We start from the raw sequence: 16974 nt of genomic DNA on the forward strand, positions 1-16974 counted from the left end.
CTTGCAGGTGATAGAAAACCAAGTCTGGGTTCGAACAGTGCTATCTGTCCCTGGACTTGTACCAAATAAGCCTGAACGGAAAGGAAAGGCCTATGCACCTGTGGCACGTCTTAGTCAGGCCTTATTTGCTTAAAGTCATAATAGTACTGTAGTGGAAAGATCCCTTCTCTAGCCCCAGCTCAGCCATTAACCAGCTGTGGATTCTTTCTACAAAACGTTGCATCTCTTTGAGCCCTGGTCTCCTCATAATGAAAGAAAACGTGTCTTACAGCAATGACAAGCAAGCACATTAGAAACACTTGTAACATAAGCTCCATAGAGGTAAAAATAATAATAATAATAATAATAATAATAATAATAATAATAATAATAAAGTAGTTTCCAAAATGCCAAGTGGCTTTATCAAAAGTATATCTTGAGTCTTATATATATTTTTGAGGCAGACTCTTGTTACTTATCCCAGGCTGGCCTACAACTCACTATGTAGCCTAGATTGCAATCAAAATAATGATCCCCCTTCCTTAGCCTCCTTTTGCATAGCTGTGACTACAAATATGAGCCACTACATTTGGTTTTGCATCTTATTTGTTCAAAGTCTATGAGCCCTGGTTTCTTTTTCACCCTCTCTCCCTCTTGCCTATCTGTTCTTATGATAAGGAATGGCTTTATGGCTGGGTTTGGTTTTGAGATCTTTAGTTCATCAATAAATACATATGGAAATGCCAAGGTACTGAGTGAAACCCCAAGACTTAAAATGTCTGAAGTCCTGTTCGCCATACCCTCCCAACAACAACATACTCCCACTTCTCATTGATTAATTGACATATTGTCTCTTAAGTAAATGGCTTTTTATAGAGAAAAAAGTTACAATGGAAACCATATATTGCTTTTTAGTTAGCACTTTTAAAAAAAGAATGCAAAAAATTTATTTGATTAATTATTCTAAAACATCCAAATGAAATGGCACCAACATTTGTTTAAAAAAATTACTAAATCTTAAATAATACATCAAACCCATTAATAGTGGGAGACTTCAACACTCGAATCTTACCAGTTGACAGGTCATTGAGATTGAAACTAAATAAAGAAATAATGAAACTAACAAACGTCATGAATCAAATGGTCCTAACAGATATCTACAAAACATTCCACCCAAACACAAAGTAATAATATACTTTTTTTTTCTCAGAACCACACAGGACCTTCTCCAAAATTGACCATATAGTCAGTCGCAAAGCAAGCCTCACTAGATTTAAAAAAAAATTGAAATAACTTCCTGTCTCTTATCAGATCACCATGTATTAAAGCTGGACTTCAAAAACAACAGAAACAACAGAATGCCTACACACTCATGGAAACTGAACAACTCTCTACTCAGTTACCACGGGGTCAGGGAAGAAATAACAAAAGAAAGTAAAGACTTTCTAGAATTCATTGCACTAAGTCCCTACATAACGAAATTAGAAGCTCTCATACTAGCAACTTAAAAGCACACCTGAAAGCTATAGAACAAGAAAAGCAAACACATCCAAAGAGGAGTAGACTGCAGGAAATAACCAAACCCAGGGCTGAAATCAATAAATCAGAAACAAAGAGGATAATAAAAAAAATCAACAAAACTGTGTTGTTTTTTTGAAAAAATCAACAAGATAGACAAGCGCTTAGCCAAACTAACTAAAAGGCAGAGAGACAATATCAAAAACAACAACAACAACAAAACAGAAATGAAAATGGGGGGATAACAACAGACACTGAAAAAATTAAAGAATCATTAGGTCTTATTTCAAAAGCCTGTACGCCATTAAATTGGAAAATCTAAATGAAAAGGAAAATATTTTTGAAAGATTCCATTTATCAAAGTTAAATCAAGATCAGGTAAGTTAAATGATCTTATAACCTTTAAGAAAATACAGTCATTAAAAGTCTCTCATCTGGGAATCCCTGTCCAGAGAGGGCCCCACAGGGAAGGAAGAAACCGTGCTGCTGGGGTCACCTAGGCTGTGCCTGGGGAAAGTCTAGTAGACCACAGATCACAAACAGGCGAGTACGCCCAGCCATCATGGATCCGGGCCCAAGCAGGGAGCACAGAGATATTGGGAACCCAGCCCCCACAGACTAGCAGGCGGGGGCATGCTCCGCCAGCCCAGAGGCCTGCTTTGTACCAACTACTCCTTACAGACAGAACTGTATGCCCCAAGACACCAGAGTCTTAGAGTCACTGTCTGGAGAAACCCTCACAAGGAACAAGGAATGAAGCAAAGGGGACAGACTTAGGCAACCCAGTATATCCCCGGAAAAGGTCCCACAGACTGACCCAACCCAGGGAAATGCTGTGCCCCAGATAGCCTGCTGTTACCAGGAGAGCAGTACTCACCAACCACAGATTACCTCTTGGGTTCTGGGGCACAGAGCCCCAACCTCAGACCTACAAAAGACCGGGAACCCTGAGATCAACCCCCAGATACTGCTCCAAGGGGCAACCAGTTATCCCTAACAAAACTGACCAAACCACGGGACACACAGGTTACAGCAGCTGATCACTAAATTTACAGCAAGAAACCCAGAAGGAGGGCAGCTGTCTCCAGGACTTCTTCCGGTGAGAGGAAACCCTCTTGACTAATCAGGACCACAGTTACCCCCCAGGTCTCTATGCCTGAGGTGAGCTGTAGCAACTCCTGAAAAACACCGGCCATCCAGTGACTATACCCAAAAAGCTGAGAAGGCTTCCTTCAGGAAAAAACATCTTCCTGCCAAAGGGATTCTCTCCACTACAAGAGTCCAGGAACAACCAGAAACTAAGTTCAAACAACTAAGATAGCCCAGTGGGTAGAGGACAGCGTAAAAGTTCAACCAACAAAAGCCAGAGCAATATGGCATCTCCAGAACCCAGTTATCCAGGGGCAAATAGCCCTAGACACCCCAGCATAATAGAAATTCAAGGAGATGACCTAACATCTATGCTCATGAAGAAGATAACAGAGGGAACAAATAAAATACGAAAAGAAATAGAGGAAGCTGCAGCCAAACAGTCTGTGGACTTTAGAGAGGAAATGCTTAAATCACTGAATGAAATAAAAGAAACAGTGGATTGTTCAAACAAACAGCTGAAGGAATTGACGAAAAAACATGAAAATACAGTCAGACAGGTGAAGGAAACCAACAAAATAGCTCAAGACCTGAAGATAGAATTGGAAAAATTAAAAAAAAAAAAAAAACACAAATGGAAGAAATGGTGGAGAGAAAGAACTTAGGGAAGAAAGCAGGAACTACGGAGGTTAGCATAACCAATAGGCTACAAGAAATGGAAGGAAGAATCTCAGGTGTGGAAGATACAATGGAAGAAATTGATGTATCTGTCAAAGAAAATGTTAAATCCAAAAAATTCCTGACACAGACCGCCCAAGAAATTCAAGACAACATAAAAAGACAAAACCTAAGAATAATAGGTATAGAGGAAAAAGAAGGCTCCCTTCTCTAAGGCCCAGAAAATATTTCCAACAAAATCACTGAAGAAAATTTCCCCAACTTAAAGGAGAGGCCAATAAGAATACAAGAGGCCTATAGAACACCCAATAAATTAGACCAGAAAAGAAAATCCTCCGGACACATAATAATCAAAACTGTAAGTATACAGAACAAAGAAAAAATACTAAAAGCTGCAAGAGAAAAAGGCCAAGTAACATATAATGGCAAACCCATCAGAATCACACCTGACTTCTCAACAGAGACTATGAAAGCCACAAGGGCCTGGACGGATATCATGCAGACCCTAAGAGAACACAGATGTCAGCGCAGGCTACTATACCCAGCAAAACTCTCAGTCCTCATAGACTGAGAAAACAAGATATTCAATGACAAAAAAAAATTTCAACAATACCTACAAACAAATCCAGCATTACAGAAGACACTAGAAGGGAAAATACAACCCAAGAAAACTAGCTACATCCAAGAAAATACAGGAAATAAATAACCCCACTACAGTAAAACAAAAAGCAACCAAGCACACAACCTTATGACCACAGCCAATATCAAAGTCAAAGTATTTAACAGCCACTGGTCATTAATCTCTCTCAATATCAATGGACTTAATTCTCCAATAAAAAGACACAGACTAAAAGAATGGATGCATAAACAAAACCCAGCAATCTGTTGTATAGAAGAAACACACCTAAGTCACAAAGATAGACATTACCTGAGGGCAAAGGGATGGAAGACAGCTTTCCAAGCAAATGGATGCAAGAAGCAAGCAGGAGTAGCCATTCTAATATCTGATAAAATAGACTTTCAACCAAAATTAATCAAAAGAGATAGGGAAGGACACTTCATACTCATCAAGGGAAAATTCCACCAAGAAGACATCACAATCCTGAACATCTATGCCCCAAATACAAGGGCACCCACATTTGTGAAAGAAACATTGATAAAACTTAAACCACACATAGATCCCCACAAACTAATAGTGGGAGACTTCAACATCCCACTCTCAACAAAGGACAGGTCAACTAAACAGAAATTAAACAAAGAAACAATATCTCTAACAGAGGTCATGAATCAAATGGACCTAACAGACATTTACAGAACCTTACACCCAAACACAAAAGAATTTACCTTCTTCTCAGCACCTCATGGAACCTTCTCCAAATTAGACCACATAGTTGGTCACAAAGCAAGCCTCAACAGACACAAGAAGATTGAAATAATCCCTTGTAACGTGTCTGATCACCATGGAATAAAGCTGGACCTCAATAACAACAAAAATAGAAAAAAGCCTACACATACATGGAAACTGAACAACTTGCTACTAAATGAAAGCTGGGTCAGGGAAGAAATAAAGAAATTAAAATCTTCCTAGAATTCAATGAAAATGAAGACACAACATACCCAAACTTGTGGGACACAATGAAAGCAGTGCTAAGAGGAAAGTTCATAGCACTAAGTGCCTTCAAGAAGAAATTTGAGACAGCGCATTCAAGCAACTTAATAGCTCACTTAAAAACCCTAGAAAAAGAAGAAGCAGACACACCAAAAAGGAGTAGACGGCTGGAAATAATCTAACTCAGGGCTAAAATCAATCAATTAGAAACAAATAAAACAATTCAAAGAATCAAGGAAACCAAGAGCTGGTTCTTTGAGAAAATCAACAAGATAGACAAACCCTTAGCCAAGCTAACTAAAAGGCAGAGAGACACCATCCAAATAAACAAAATCAGAAATGAAAAGGGGGACATAACTACAGACACTGAGGAAATTCAAACAATAATTAGGACTTACTTCAAAAGTCTATAAGCAACAAAATTTGAAAATTTAAATGAAATGGACAATTTTCTTGATCGATTCCACTTACCAAAGCTAAATCAGGACCAGGTAAATCAATTAAATAATCCTATATCCCCCAAGGAAATAGAAGCAGTCATTGAAAGTCTCCCATCCAAAAAAAGCCCCGGACCTGATGGTTTCAGCGCAGAATTCTACCAGACATTCAAAAAAGAGCTAACTCCAGTTCTCTTCAAAGTATTCCACAAAATCGAAACAGAAGGAACATTACCAAACTCATTCTATGAAGCCACAGTCACTTTGGTACCTAAACCTCACAAAGACTCAACAAAGAAAGAGAATTTCAGGCCAATCTCCCTTATGAACATTGATGCAAAAACACTCAACAAAACACTTGCAAACCGAATCCAAGAACACATCAAAGATATTATCCATTATGACCAAGTAGGCTTCATCCCAGGTATGCAGGGGTGGTTCAATATACAGAAATCCATCAATGTGATCCACCATATTAACAAACTGAAAGAAAAAAACCACATGATAATCTCCCTAGATGCTGAAAAAGCATTTGACAAAATCCAACATCATTCATGTTTAAAGTATTGGAGAGATCAGGGATACAAGGCACATATCTAAACATAGTAAGGCTATATATAGCAAACTATAGCCAACATCAAACTGAACAGAGAGAAACTTAAAGCAATCCCACTGAAATCAGGGACAAGACAAGGCTGCCCACTTTCTCCATATCTCTTCAACATAGTCCTGGAAGTCCTTGCTAGAGCAATAAGACAGTTGAAGGAGATCAAGGGGATAGAGTTTGGAAAGGAAGAAGTCAAATTATCACTATTTGCAGATGATATGATAGTATACGTGAGTGACCCCAAAAACTCTACCAGGGAACTCCTACAGCTGATAAACACCTTCAGCAAAGTGGCCGGATACAAAATTAACTCAAAAAATCAGTAGCCTTCCTGTATACAAAAGACAAAAGGGCTGAGAAAGAAATTAGGGAAACAACACCCTTCACAATAGCCACAGACGACATAAGGTACTTCGGAGTAACCCTAACCAAGGAAGTCAAAGACTTGTATGAAAAAAATTTCAAGTCTCTGAAGAAAGAATTAGAAGAAGATAAGAGAAGATGGAAAGATCTCCCATGCTCATGGCTTGGCAGGATTAACATCGTAAAAATGGCCATCTTACCAAAAGCAATCTACAGATTCAATGCAATTCCCATCAAATTACCAACACAATCTTTACAGACCTGAAAAGAAAAATTCTCAACTTCATATGGAATAACAAGAAACCCAGAATTACTAAAACAATCCTCTACAATAAAAGATCTTCTGGAGGTATCTCCATCCCTGATCTTAACCTGTACTATAGAGCAACAGTTTTAAAAACTGCATGGTACTGGCATAGAAACAGAATGGTGGATCAATGGAACCAAACAGAGGACCCAGAAATAAACCCACACACTTATGGACACCTGATCTTTGACAAAGACGCCAAAACCATACAATAGAAAAAAGATAGCATCTTCAACAAATGGTGCTGGTCCAACTAGATGTCTACACGTAGAAAAATGAAAATAGATCCATAGTTATCACCCTGCACAAAACTGAAGTCCAAGTGGATCAAAGACCTCAACATAAAACCACACACATTAAATCGGCTAGAAAAAAAAGTGGGGAATACCCTTGAACTCATTGGTACAGGAGAAAACTTCCTGAACAGAACACAGACAGCACAGGCTCTAAGAGCAACAATCAATAAATGGGACTTCATGAAACTGAAAAGCTTCTGCAAAGCAAAGGACACCGTCATCAAAACAAAGCGACTGCCTACTGATTGGGAAAGTAGCTTCACCAACCCTTTATCTGATAGAGGACTCATATCCAGTATATATAAAGAACTAAAGAAGCTGAAAAGCAGCAAACCAAGTAATCCACTTAAAAAATGGGGAACAGAGCTAAACAGAGAATTCTCTGGAGAGGAATATCGAATGTCAGAGAAGCACTTAAAGAAATGCTCAACCTCATTAGCCATTAGGGAAATGCAAATCAAAACAACCCTGAGATTTCACCTTACACCCATGAGAATGGCCAAGATCAAAAACTCAAGTGACAACACATGCTGGAGAGGTTGTGGAGAAAGGGGAACCCTTCTCTACTGCTGGTGGGAATGTAAACTTGTACAACCACTCTGGAAATCAATCTGGTGCTTTCTCAGACAACTAGGAATAGCGCTTCCCCAAGATCCAGCCATACCACTCCTGGGCATATATCCAAAAGAGGCTCAAGTACACAAAAAGGACATTTGCTCAACCATGTTTGTAGCAGCTTTATTTGTAATAGCCAGAAGCTGGAAACAGCCCAGATGCCCCTTGACTGAAGAATTGATGCAGAAACTGTGGTACATCTATACAATGGAGTATTACTCAGCAATGAAAAATAAGGAAATCATGAAATTTGCAGGTAAATGGTGGGACCCGGAAAGGATCATCCTGAGTGAGTTGTCCCAGAAGCAAAAATACACACGGTATATACTCACTCATATAGACCTACAACATAGGATAAACCCACTAAAACCTGTGCATCTAAAGAAACTAAGCAAGAGAGAGGACCCTAACTAAAACACTCAATCCCTATCCTGAAAGGCAAAGAGGATGGACATCAGAAGAATAAAACAGGAAACAACCTAGGAACCTTCTACAGAGGGCTTCTGAAAGCCAGAAGAAGAAAACAGGAAACAAACTAGGAACCTACCACAGAGGGCCTCTGAAAGGCTCTGCCCTGCATACTATCAAAGCAGATGCTGAGCCTGATGGTCAACTGTTGGGCAGAGTGAATGGAATTTTATGTAAGAAGTGGGAAATAGCAAGAGCTGGAGAGGACAGGAACTCCACAAGGAGAGCAACAGAACAAGAAAATTTGAACACAGGGAACTTCTCAGAGACTCATACTCCAACCAAGGACTATTCATGGAGATAACCTAGAACTCTTGCACAGATATAGCCCATGGAAGTTCAAGGTCCAAGTGGGTTACATAGTAATGGGAAGAGGGACTGCCTCCGACATAATCTGATTGGCCTGCTCTTTGATCACCTCCCCCTGAGGGGGGAGCAGCCTTACCAGGCCACAGTAGAGGACAATGCAGCCACTTTTGATGTGAACTGATAGACTAAGATCAGAAAGGAGAGGAGAACCTCCCCTATCAGTGGACTTGGGGAGTGGCATGCATGCAGAAAGGGGATGGAGGGTGGGATCGGGAGAGGAGAAGGGCTTATGGGGGATGGGGGGATACGAAATGAATAAAGTGTAATTAATAAAATAAAATAAAAAAATAAAGCTGTTATGAACATGTAAAAAAAGTCTCTAAAAAAAAAAAAAAAGCCCAGGGCCAGATGGTTTCAGGGTAGATTTTCAAAGAAGAGCTAATACCAATACTCCTCAAACTATTCCACAAAATAGACATAAAAGAAACATCTCCAAACTCATTCTAAGAAGCTACAGTCACTATGATACCGAAACCATACAAGGATTCAACCAAGAAAATTTTAGACCATTTCATCAATGTTCATGAATATTAATACAAAAATACTCAGCAAAATACTTGCAAACCGAATCCAAGAACACATTAAAGATGTCATGTCATCCACCATGATCACATAGGTTTCATCCCAGGCATGTCAGCGTGGTTCAATATACAAAAATCCATCAATATAATCCACCATATAAAAAAAAAGAAAGTAAGAAGCCACATATTCATCTCATTAGATGCTGAAAAAGCATTCAACAAAATCCAATACCCTTTCATGTTTAAAGTCTTGGAGATATCAGGGATACAAGGCAGAAAACTAAACATAGTAAAGGCAATATACAGCAAGCCAATAGCCAACATCAAACTCAATGGAGAGAAACTTAAATCAATCCCACTGAAATCAGGGACAAGACAAGGCTGCCCACTCTCTCCATATCTCTTCAACATAGTACTTGAAGTCCTAGCTAGAGCAATAAGACAACTAAAGGAGATCAAGGGGATACAATTTGGAAAGGAAGAAATCAAAGTATCACTATTTGCAGATGGTATGATAGTACACCTAAGTGACTCCCAAATTCTATCAGAGAACTCCTTCAGCTGATAAACACCTTTAGCAAAGTGGTTGGATGCAAAATTGACTAAAAAAAAAAAAATCAATAGTCCTCCTGTATACAAATGGGCTGAGAAAGAAATTAGGGAAACTATACCCTTCAAAATAGCCACAGATAATATAAAATATCTTGCTGTAACTTTAACCAAGCAAGTGAAAGACTTGTATAAAAAGAACTACAAGTCTCTGAAGAAAGAAATTGAAGAAGATATCAGAAGATGGATAGACATCTTATGCAGTTGGATCAGTAGGATTAACATAGTAAAAGTGGCCAAGTAAAAACTAAGCATCTTACGAAAAGCATCTACAGATTCAATGCAATTACCATCAAAATACCAACAGAATTCTTTAGAGACCTTAAAAGAACAATTCTTAGCTTCATATGGAAAAACAACAATAACAGTAACAACAGCAAACACAAATCCAGAATAGCTAAAACAATCCTATAAAATGAAGATCTTCTGGAGGTATCTCCATCCCTGATCTCAAGCTATACTACACTATAATAGTAATAAAAACTGCATGGTAATGGCATATAAATAGACTGGTTAATCAATGGAATTAAATCAAAGGCCCCGATATAAGCCCTCAAACCTACAGACGCTTAATGTTTGATAAAGGAGCCAAAACCATACAAAAGAAAAAAAAAAAAAGAAACATCTTTAATAAATGGTGCTGGTCTAACTAGATATCTACACGGGAAAATGCAAATAGATCTATATTTATCACCCTGTACAAAACTCAAGTCCAAGTGGATCAAAGACCCCAACATTAAACCAGACATGTTAAATCTATTAGAACGTAAAGTAGGGATAAGCCTTGAACTCATCCGCACAGGAGACAACTTCCTGAACAGAACACCAGCAGCTCACACTCTAAGATCAACAATCAATAAATGGGACCTTATGAAACTGAAAAGCTTCTGTAAGGCAAAGGACACTGTCAATAGAATAAAAGAGCAGCCTACACAGGGGGAAAAATCTTCACCAATCTTACATCTGACAGAGGGTTAATATCCAAAATATATAAAGAACTCAAGAAATTAAACACCAACAAACCAAATAATACAATTAAAAATGGGGTCCAGAGCTAAACAGATAATTCTCAACAGAGGACTCTCTAATGGCCAAGAAGCATTTAAAGAAATTTTCAATGTCTTTAGTAACCAGGGAAATGCAAATCAAAATGACACTGAGATTCCATCTTTAACCTGTCAGAATGGCTAAGATGAAAATCTCAAGTGATAACACATGTTGGCAAGGATATGGAGAAAGGGGAACCCTCCTCCATTGATGGTGGGAGTGCAAACTTGTAAAACCACTTTGGAAATCAATCTGGTGCTTTCTCAGAAAATTAACAGTAACTCTACCTGAAGACCCAGCTATACCACCCCTGGACATTTACCTAACAGATGCTCTATCACACAACAAGGACACTTCTTCAACTATGTTCATAGCATCTTTTTTCATAACAGCCAAAAACTGGAAACAACCTAAATGTCCCTCAATTGAAGAATGGATAAAGAAAACATGTTAAAAATCCTTAAAGAAAAAATGTACCAAACGGAAAACTACTTGACTATTAAAAACAAGGACATCATGAAATTTACAGGCAAATGGATAGAACTAGGAAAGGTCATCCTAATTGTGGTAACCCAGACCCAAAAAGACACACATGGTATGTACTCACTTATAAGCAGATTTTAGCCACATAGTACAGGATAAACATACTACAATTCATAGATCCAAAGAAGATAAGTAACAAGATGTACCCAAGGCAGGATACTTAAAATCTTACTCAGAAGGAAGAAATAGATTAGACAGCGGAAGCAGTTGAATATAGGGGACAAGGTAGGAGAGGGAGTGCGGAGAGCATTGAGACTGGAGGTTAGACCCGGGGAGGGGGAGGACAAAGGGCCTCAGAGAGAAGAGAAACTGTGGAGAAGGCCATCTCTATGACAAGCTGGAGACCTAAGACAGGGTAGGCTTCCTGGAGGATATAGTGGTGACGCTAGCTGAGAGTCTTAGCCGCAGGGGTCATGGAGACTGGAAAGGACAGGACTCCTAGTGGAGGGAGAGAAACACCACCCATCCACAAAAACTTCCACCCAAAATTTACTCTGCCTAGAAGATCTGCAGGCATAAATAGATCAGAGATTGAGGCAATGTCCAGCCAATGCCTGGCCCAACCTGAGAACCACCTCTTGGGAGAGAGCCAACCTCTGTCACTATTAATGATACTCTCGTATGCCTGCAGATGGGAGCTAAGGTAGCTGTCCTCTGAGAGGCTACCACAAGAACAAGCTATATCATTCCTGGGCATATACCCAGAAGATGTTCCACCATACAACAATGACATTTCCTCAGCTATGTTCATAGCAGCTTTATTTGTAATAGCCAGAATCTGGAAACAACCTAGATGTCCCTCAACTAAAGAATAGATAAAGAAACTGTGGTACATTTACACAATGGACTACTACCCAGCTATTAAAAGCAAGGACATCATTCAATTTGCAGGCAAATGGATGGATCTAGAAAATATCACCCAGGCCCAGAAAGACACATGTACTCACTTATAAGCAGATTTTAGTCATATAGTATAAGATTTTAGTCATATATAGGATAAGCATACTACAATCCACAGACCCAAAGAAGCTAAGTAACAAGAAGGGCCTAAGGTAGGTTGTAGGAATGTCACTCAGAAAGAGAAATAAAATAGATATCAGAGGTAGCTGGAGGGAGGGAACTAAGTGGGAGAGCCTGACATGGCTAGTTCCTATGACTTCAACTCACCCACAAAACCTTTAACCCACAATTTGTTTTGCCTACAAGGTGTGCAGGGATAAATATGAATCAGAGATTGAGGGAATGGCCAACCAATGACTGGCCCAACTTGACACCTACACCATGGGAAAAAGCAAACCTTTGACACTATTAATGATACTCTGCTATGCTTGCAGACAGGAGCCTAGCATAACTGTCTTCTGAGAGGTTTTACCCAGCAGCTGATGGAAACAAAAGCAGAGACCCACAGACAAACAGGTTGAGCGTGGGGAGTTTGTGGAAGAATTGGAGGAAGGATTGAGGGAGCTGGAGGGATCAAGGACACCACAAGAAGACCTACAAAGTCAATTAATCTAGGCACATGGGGGCTCACAGAGACTGAACCACCAATCAAAGAGCATGCATGGACTGGGCCTAGACCCCCTACACATATGTAGCAGATGTGCAGTTTGGTTGATATATGGGTCCCCTAACAATTAGTGCGGGGCTGTCTCTGACCCTGTTGCCTGCCTTTGGACCCTTTCCTTTACCTGGTATGCTCTGTCTGGCCTCAGTGGGGAGAGGATGTGCTTAGCCCTGTTGGTGCTTGATGTGCCAGGGTGGGTTGGTACCCATGGGAGCCCTCCCCTTCTCTAAGGAGAAGAGGAGGGGGAGGGGAAGTGGGTATGACAGTGGAACTGGGAGGAAAGGAGGAAGGAAGGGCTGGGATCTGCAGGTAAAGTGAATAAATAACTAACTAAGAGAAGAAACAACATAATGACAGGGACAGAAAGCTTCATCAACTTAAACACTGAGGTCTACCTTAATCCCCAAGAGTCCCTATCTGCTGTTACAGTGAAGCATTTTGCCAGGCAACTTCTGCATTAAAATCTAACAAACACTGGTATGTTTCTTGCCTTAACAGAACAACGGTCCAAATCTAACAATGTGGTGACAAGCTTGAGGGTGTTTTATAAATTGTTTTGATTCCTAGGTAGATTTTCTTCACAAAGATGAGAACCAGGAGCCTTAAGCAAGCTTCATGGCTGGCATCCACTCTACTTCTGAGATACAATCCCAGCCATTTTGCTTTTTTGAGACAGGGTCCCACTATGACATTCAAGCTAGCCTTGAACTCATGATTCTCCTGCTTTTGCTCCCTGAGTATAACGTCATGCTCCATTATCTATTTTTCTACTCTACCTTCTTTTCTCTCCACAGATTCCCAAGGAGTGTCCCCTAGAAACCATGAATTATGTGGTTGGAAGGGAATTTACCCCAAAAGTCCTCTGGTCTGTGGATGTGTGGAATGTAAATCTGGTGAAGCAGGTGGTTTCCTACCCCAGCTACAGAATTGTAGTAGGGGATTGTCCGGACCACTGTTGGCTACCACCAGGTTCAGCATGCTCAGCATGGTGTCCCCAAAGCCAATGAGTGGCCACTTGGTAGTCTCTGTAATCCACAGTGCCATAAACTTAAGACCAATCAGAGTGGATGCTTTTATTTTTGTCCTGATGGCCATAAATAGTATAATATATGATTGTTCAGATAGCTCCAGAAAAATAAAGGGGCAGATATATGGAAAGGATCACAGGAACCCTTGATACCAGATCATTTAAGTAATGTGCCCCAATTAAAAGTGCCCCAATGCTAATTGAATCTAAAATATGACTATTTTAATTAATTAGTGGATAACCTTCTTACTCCTACATATTTTGTTTATTTTTCTATCTTTATCCCCTCTTCGGTTACTTCTTTATAATCCTCCACAGATTTAACAGTTTCAAAAACCATAGACTATAACAGTATCCAAGCCTTTCTTTCCTAGCTACTTATTACCCACCTTCATTTTTTTTTTAATTTTGAAAGTGTATCTAATACCTAACTCTTATCTTTACTCACCCTTCTTCCTCCCCACTCCTAATCCCTTTTAAAGATTTATTTTCTTTTAAATTATGCGTATGTGTGTGGGTATGTTTACATGAGTGCAGGTGTCCTCGGAGGCCAGAGGCATTGAATTCTCCGGAGCTAACAGTGAACTGTTAGCTGCTAGCCACAAGTTCCTGGAAGTGAACTCGTGTTCTCTGCAAAAGCAGTATTCTCTCTTAACTGCTGAACCATTTATCCAGCCCCAACTCTTTTTTAATTTTTTTTCTTTTTTAACATTTATCTATTTTTATTAATTACAGTTTATTTACTTTGTATCCCAGCTGTAGCCCCCTCCCTCGCCCCTCCCAATCCCACTCTTCCTCTTCTCCCCTTAAGCCCCTCCCCTAGTCCACTGATAGGGGAGTTCTTCCTCACATTTCATCTGACCCTAGTCTATCAGGTCTCATCAGGATTGTCTGCATTGTCTTCCTCTGTGGCCTGGCAAGGGTGGCCCCCCCCTCAGGGAGATGTGATCAAAGAGCCAGCCACTGAGTTCATGTCAGACACAGCCCTTTTCCCTTACTAGGGAACCCACTTGGAGACTGGACTACCATGGGCTGCATCTGTGCAGGGGTTCTAGCTTATCTCCATGCATGGTCTTTGGTTCAGCCCCAACTCTTAATTTTATTAACTAAAATATGTGCATCCTACATATTATTTTTGGATGGTTTTCCTCCAATAGTTATTGAAGTTGAAGAGGTCACCATTATTAATTGACTAGCATGACAATTGCATAGTACTAATACAGAACATCTGTGGTTATTCTCTTGGTCAATATTCAACTCAGAGAATAATATAGAACTTACACCAGGGACACTGAGATCCTGGACTGAGGAATTATTTTCCAAACTACACCCTGTATTCTACTGGATCCAAGTCCCAAGTGAACATTGAAAATACTTCAACTGAAAGAACACAGCTGATAGCAACAAACCAAGCAACAAAATAAAAACAGATGCATAAATCCCAATGCAGTAACAGAAGAAACACAAAAACTAATTCCAAAATTATTAACTCTACAGTAACAGCATGTAGTAAGAGTGAAGTAGATGAGATTCCAGACTGAGACCTCAAAAGAGGTTCAAGGACACAAACTGCTGAACAAAACAAAGAAATTCAGTGGATGAGAGGAAAGAGGAATCAAAAAAGAACTAGAACTGCTGAAAATAATATCTGACATTTGAGGGGTAAATCACAATAAGCCAGATTTAAAAAACTTTGCATAAAGACTGCATCAAGGAGAGAACTGGGATATCTGAGCCTGAAGACAAGGTAGAGGAACTGAGACAATGCAATAAAGAGAAATGATTCCTAGGTGCAGGCACCACCCTGAAAGGACCAGATCTACAGGTTATAGGCTTAGAGAAAAGATAAGAATCAGAAAAAAAGAAACATCATTTCATAATATAATCAAAACAAAGAAATTATATTAAAGGCAATAAGAGAGATACAACAAGTCACATATAAAGACAGGCTCATCAGAATGACCAATTATTTTGTTGTGGAGTATTGACCAATGACTGCTTGGACATGGATTTAGGTCCATAGAAATTCTGTATTAGCTGACTGGCGACTATATTGGGTGTTCAGCATTCCAGTGTATCACTGAGTCTTTCTCAGGGTGAGCTTTTAAACACAGAAATCATGTCCTGGATTGACACACTTCAGTTAACAAGAACAGTTAGTCAGAAGCAGAACTACAGAAGCCAAAAAACAAAGTTAGTACTACGGACTTTAAGGGATTAGGTCTTCATTTTCATTTTTGGCAGGTGTTATTGTCTACATGCTGAGCTTACAGACAGAATGGTGCTTCCATCACGGAGTCAGTTGTGTTAAGATCTTAGAGCCTACTAAAATCTGGGCCCTGTTACAGTTCAACTGAAGCTTCAACAGCCAGAAATGCTTGGGATGATGCATTTTAAATTCTGAATGATAACAAACTGCCAACCCTACTACACATAGCTGAATTACCTGTCATAGTTGAAGAAAACATGAAAAATTTCAAGATTAAATTAGCCCGAAGGACTATAAGAGCACTCTACCAGTTTTACAGAATATGCTATTATGAATCCTTTAGACAGCAAGGTGTGATGGCACACACTTTTAATCCCAGCATTCAGTGAGGCAGAGGCAAGTGGATCTCCATGAGTTAGAGGCCAGCCTAATCTAAAAAGTGAGTCCAGGACAGCCACACAGAAAAACCCTATCTCAAAAAACCAAACCAAACCAAACCAAAGAAAACAAAACCAAACCAAAAATAAAACAAAAGAAAATAAGGCATTAGGAAAGAATTAACCATAATAGAAGCAAGAGAGGGAAAAGACAAAAATAATTTTGAGTAGTATTGGTATCAATTCCCCAATCAGAAGACAGATTGGTAGATTGGATGAAAAGGAAGAACCATTTATTTATTTATTTTTTTAATTCTGGGAAATGCCATTCACAAAAAAGACATGTTATATTAGGGTGGAATGATGGAAAAAGGTAAGACTATTGGTGATCTTTTTCACCGGCAGCCTATGTAGCACCGCTGAGTACATGCAAAAAAGCCAGCAGAGAGGCAGTTTTCTCTCAGTAACATGTTTATTTCTCCATGCCCTGTGACCAATGTGTGTGTGTTTTTAAAATTTATTTATTAGGGGTTGTTTCCAGGTTCTGGCTATTACGAATAAAGCTGCTACGAACATGGTTGAGCAAATGTCCTTGTTGTGTACTTGAGCATCTTTTGGATATATGCCTAGGAGTGGTATAGCTAGATCTTGAGGTAGCACTATTCCTAGTTGTCTGAGAAAACACCAGGTTGATTTCCATGGTGGTTGTACAAGTTTACATTCCCACCAGTAGTGGAGGAGT

The sequence above is a fragment of the Meriones unguiculatus genome, chromosome X, assembly GCF_030254825.1.
Source record: "Meriones unguiculatus strain TT.TT164.6M chromosome X, Bangor_MerUng_6.1, whole genome shotgun sequence".
Lineage (NCBI taxonomy): Eukaryota > Metazoa > Chordata > Mammalia > Rodentia > Muridae > Meriones > Meriones unguiculatus.